The 6,000-nt window shown below is 29.9% G+C and overlaps 1 long non-coding RNA gene across 1 annotated transcript in view; it reads right to left on the reverse strand.

Moving 5' to 3' along the window:
• Positions 1–4,639, reverse strand: part of LOC141555259 (uncharacterized) — a 28,608-nt gene extending 23,969 nt beyond the window's left edge. Inside the window, exon 1 of the long non-coding RNA XR_012486132.1 lies at positions 4,502–4,639. This is a non-coding gene — a long non-coding RNA (uncharacterized LOC141555259). The remainder of the gene's footprint in view (positions 1–4,501) is intronic.
• Positions 4,640–6,000: the final 1,361 nt, after the last annotated feature.

A 6,000-nucleotide genomic window follows, 5' to 3' on the forward strand; every position in this document is an offset into this window, starting at 1 on the left:
AGTAACAAATTGGAAAACATTTTTACAGTTAAAGGTTCTGATATAGGCCTCCTCTCTAAAATATACAGAGAATTGACTTTAATTTATAAGAAATCAATCCATTCTCCAATTGATAAATGGTCAAAGGATATGAACAGACAATTTTCAGATGATGAAATTAAAACTATTTCCACTCATATGAAACAGTGTTCCAAATCACTACTGATCAGAGAAATGCAAATTAATACAACTCTGAGATATCATTACACACCTGTCAGATTGGCTAAGATGACAGGAACTAATAACGATGAATGTTGGAGGGGCTGTGGGAAAACTGGGACACTGATGCATTGTTGGTGGAGTTGTGAAAGAATCCAACTATTCTGGAGAGCAATCTGGAACTATGCCCAAAAAGTTATCAAACTGTGCATACCCTTTGACCCAGCCATACTACTACTGGGCTTATATCCCAAGGAAATACTAAAGAGGGGAAAGGGACCTGTATGTGCCAAAATGTTTGTGGCAGCCCTTTTCATAGTGGCTAGAAGCTGGAAGATGAATGGATGTCCATCAATTGAAGAATGGTTGGGTAAATTATGGTATATGAATGTTATGGAATATTATTTTTCTGAAAGAAATGACCAACAGGAGAAATACAGAGAGGCTTGGAGAGACTTACATCAACTGATGCTAAGTGAAACGAGCAAAACCAACAGATCATTATACACTTCAACAATGAAACTGTATGTGTATGTATTCTGATTGAAGTGGTTATCTTCAACATAGAGAAGAGCTAATCCAATTCCAATTGATTAATGATGGACAGAATCAGCTACATCCAGAAAAGGAACACTGGGAAATGAGTGTAAACTGTTATTTTTATCTTCTGAATCCAATTCTTCCTGTGCAACAAGAAATTCGGTTCTACACACATATATAGTATCTAGAATATATTGTAATATATTTAACATGTATAAGACTGCCTGCCATCTGGGGGAGGGGGTTGGGGGAGGAAGGTAAAAAATCTGAACAGAAGTAAGTGCAAGGGATAATGTTGTAAAAAATTACCCATGCATATGTACTGTCAAAAAAAAAGTTATAATTATAAAATAAAATTAAAATTAAATTAAAAAATATTTTTACAAAGAAATCAATACAGCCAAGATTAGAAAGGAATCCAGAAATGATATGCTCATTATATGTACATATGTACATGTACATTACATTATTTGAGTATTTGGTCATGATAAAGGCATCATTTCTAAAACAAAACAAAAATGTTCTGAGAGAACTTGAAAATAGTATGACAGCAATTAGACAGTGGGTATGCATCACAAAGAAATCATTAAAAAGGGAGTAGGGCTCACATATACAAAAATGTTTGTAGCACCTCTTTTTTATTGTCAAGAAATTGAAAACTGAGTGGTTTTCTATCAGTTGAGAAATGGTTAATATGCAATAATATATGAATAAAATAGAAAATTATTGTTCTATAAGACTTGATCAGCAGAATGATTTCAGAAAGTCCTGGAGATACTTAGATGAACTGATGTTAAGTAAAATGAGTAGAAACAAGAAAATACTGTATTTAGTAACTATAAGATTATGTGATGGATTTGACTCTTTTAAAAAAATTAGATTATTCAGGAAAGTTCCAATAGACTTGTGATTGACAGTGTCAGCTGCATCCACAAAGAAAACTCTGGGAACTGCAAGTGGAACACCACATATTATTTTCATCTTTTTTTTTTTTTTTTTTTTTTGGAGTTGGTTGCTAGCTTGTGTGTGTGTGTGTGTGTGTGTGTGTGTGTGTGTTTCTCATTTGTTTTTCCTTTTGGTTTGACTTTTTCTTATGCAACATGATAAATGTGGAAATATGTTTGGAAATATTGCACATATTTAACTTAAATTACATTTAACTTAAATCGCTTACTGCTTACAGGATGGGAGAGAGTGAAAGGAAAACAATGAACAAGGAGTTTTGTAAGAGGGAATGTTCAAAACTATCTTTGCATGCATTTTGAAAAATAAAAATATTATTACTTGTAAATGTAAGAGATTTTAAAATTTAATTAGAAACTAAACAAACATGTTAAGGAATGATCCAGTCAAAAATATATTAAAAATAAAAGATTTAATTAAAGAAAATTTCTGTAATAAAATAACATGCTGTAATTTATGGGATGCAGCCAAAACAGTCCATAGATTTATATTTCTAAAATATTTTATATTTTATATTTATATTTCTAAAAGCTCATTTGAATAAAATAAAGGTAAAATCAGTGAATTAATCATGTAAATAAATAAATATAAAAAGACAAATTTTAAAAAAATAACTTAATTACCAAATTAAAAATTCTGAAAATCAGAGGAGAGATAAAACAAAAAAGATTACAGAAATTTATTGAGGATAAAGCGCTAAGATTAGGTAAAATTTATATCAAGTATCAAGAATGAAGAGCTGGTCAGCATAGTTATCCATATCAATAGCAAAACTAACAGAAATCATATAATTATCTCAGAAGATACAGAAATAGCTTTTGACAAAATACAGCATTCATCCCTATTAGAAATACTAGAGATCACAGGTATAAATGGAGTTTTCCTCAAAATGGTAAGCGATATCTATCTAAAACCTTAATCAAGTGTTAAATATAATGAATATAATCTAGAAGCTTTCCAAATAAGATTGAAGTAAAACAAAGATATTCATTATGACCACTATTATGCAATATAATACTGGAAAAGTTACCTTTACCAATAAGAGGAAGAAAAAAAAATCAAAAGAATTAGATAGGCAATAAAGAAATGAAAGAATCAGTCTTGCAGATTATAGGATGGAATACTTAGAAAATCCTAGGAAGTCAACTAAAAAACTACTTGAATCTATTTAATTAAAAGTTAAATTAAAATTAAATAAACTCACATAAGTCATAAAATTTTCTTTATATTATCAACAAAGCCCAGCAGTGAAAGATAAAAAGAGAAATTGCATTTCAAATAATTTTAGACAATATAAAATATTTTGAAGTCTATTTGCCAAAACAAATATAGGAACTATATGAATACAAATAAAATCTAAACTACTGGAAAAATGGCATTCACTTATGGGTAGGCCAACTTAATGTAACAGAAAGGATACATATACCTAAATTAATTTAATTATTCAATGACATACAAATCAAAGTTACAAAAAGCATATGATAGAGCTAGATAAAATAATAATAAAGTTCATGTGAAAGACCAAAATATCAAGAACATAAAGTAAATTAAGGGAAAAATTCAGTGGAAAGTGTTCTAATGGTGCCAGATTCAAAATGATGTCACAAAGTGACATTTATCAAAACTATTTGATACTGTATAAGAAATAACATGGAGGATCAATAAAATAGGTTAGGTAAACAAGACACAGTATTCAAAGATTATATTAATCTACTGTTTTATAAAATGGAAGACTCCAACTTCTATTTTAAGAATTCACTATTTGACAAAAAACTGTTTCAAAACTGGAAAATAGTATGACAGAAACTGGGCATAGGCCAATTTGTCAAACTGTCTTATAAGATAATGAAAAAATAGGTACATAATTTGGACATAAAGAGTCATCATAAACAAATTAGGAAAGCAAGGAATAGGTTATCTGTCAGATCTATCAAGAAGGGAAGAAATTATAAACAAAGAAAAGATAGACAACAGGGTGACATAGGAAATAAATAATTTTATTACATTAAATTAATAAAAACAAAGGTATTTGCACAAATAATACATCCAAAATTTGAAAGACAGGAAAACCTTGGGAAAGATATTTACAGCCATTCTTTCTGATAAGGGCTCATTTCTCAAATATGTGGAAAATGTAATCAAATTTATAAGAAGTCAAATTCATTCTCCAATTGATAGTCAAAGGTTATTGATAGACATTTCCAGATGAAGAAATTGAGACTATCTGTAGTAAGATGAGAAAAATATTTTTAAACATTCTTGATTAGAGAAGTGCAAATGAAAACAACTCTGAGGCTGTACCTTGCAACTATCACATTGGCTAATAAGACAAAAGAGGCAATATGTTAAATATTAGAGATTTGGGAAAATTGAAACATTACTATATTATTGGAATTATGAACTCATCTAACCATTGTACAGAGCAATTTGGAATTATGTGTATATTCTTTGATCTAGAAATACCACCATGAGGTCTCTAACCCAAAGAAATCATCAAAATGGGAAAAGCACTATGTTACAAAAATATTTATTTAGCTCTTTTCACAGTGACAAAAAATGGAATAAGAGGAGATTCCCACCAATTGGGAAATGTCTAAAGATTTGTAGCATATGAATACAAAGAAATACTATGGTGCTATAAAAATGATGAGCAGGAAGATTTCAGAAAGAAAAAAAAAAAAAAAAAAAAAAACAAACCTGGGAACATATATACGAATTGATCCTAAATGAAACAAGCAGATCCAAGAGAACATTATGCACAGTAATGTCACTGTGCAATGATCAACTTTAATAGACTTGCCTTTTCTCAGCAACACAGTGATCCAATTCAAGGGAACCTCAAAAACTCAAATGACTGGGAGCCCCGTTTCAACCTCAATCAACTTGAATTGTGTAAAGATTTTCCCAGGCGAAGCGTCCTTCCCAAGGGTGAAGCTCAACTATGGTTTACAACTCTGGTTTTTTATATGTTTTCAAACAAAGAAGGCTTCCAGCCAAAACTTCTCTATATATTCATGTTGACTCATTCCAAACCCTTGAAGCATGACATGTTTCCTTATCAATTGCATATGCACAGGGAGGAAGTCATCCAGCCCTAAGCATAAGCATTTCCAAGAATGGCTAGTTCCTAGTATCTATTGTCAAGGACATACAGAGTTTATGGAATGGTCAAGTTCCTATAATTTAGAAGCTCAGGCCTGTTAGATTTGAGTGAGCTTATAAACCTAATATGAAATCTTAATTTCTTATTCAGGGAGAAAGAAAAATTTTGAGCTCAAAATTTTACAAAATCAATGTTAAAGCTATCTTTACATGTAGTTGAAACAATAAATCACTATTAATTAAAATATAATTTATTAAACTATTTTCATGTTATTTGAAAGCAGTAAAGATTATTGGAAACAGCTGGAAACTGGAATATCATAAACTTAGAGTCACACAATCTGATTTGAAGTGCAAACTTTGCCACTAATTGAATTCTGTCTTGTATCTTAATTTCATCATATTTTAATTTCCAGTGTGATGGAGATAGATTATCTCAAAGTTCCATTCCATCATCACTCAACTTCAATTATCCTAGGACAAGCATAGTATACTCAATATAATCAATTATGTCTTTACTAACAAGTATCATTCAATGATTCACAGTAGTTCAAAACAAATTTTGATTGGTGAGTGATATATAGTTAGTTAGATAGATAAATAAGTAGATAGTAGAAGTGTTCGTAATGTGTTGATATTTACTATGAAACTTTCCATGAAAGAAGTTTTTCTTATTCCTTTTTAAAAATTCATGATAACAGTTTGATTTTCTGGTATTTCATTTTTCTTTTATAACTTGAGTGAGCAAATAAAAAAAAATCTTTTACTTGTGTATCATGAACAAATTTTATTGTAAGGATAGAAATATATATGATTCCAGAAATTTCAGGGAATTCTTTAGAAGAAAGCAGCAGCTGCAGTGAATAAGTTTAAATGGTTCTTCCAAATCTATTGAAACATTTCTTCCCCAAAGGCCTTTCCCATCAATATTGATTGACTCATATTTTTAATTCTCCTCATATTTATAAAATGATATTTGTATTCCTAAAATCATTTTGGATATGATTAATTCAATGTAATTAATAATTTAATTGGTGGAGGATATAATGTATTCAAATGAATATATGCAGAATATATGCAAAATAAATTCAACCATAAGTGATTCAAACGAGTATAGCTAAAGCAGCAAGATGATCTCAATGAAAGGCATATGGTAAACATGTGCCAGGCAAATCAAATCACAATCACCACCACCTT

The sequence above is a fragment of the Sminthopsis crassicaudata genome, chromosome 1, assembly GCF_048593235.1.
Source record: "Sminthopsis crassicaudata isolate SCR6 chromosome 1, ASM4859323v1, whole genome shotgun sequence".
NCBI classification, from domain to species: Eukaryota; Metazoa; Chordata; class Mammalia; order Dasyuromorphia; family Dasyuridae; genus Sminthopsis; species Sminthopsis crassicaudata.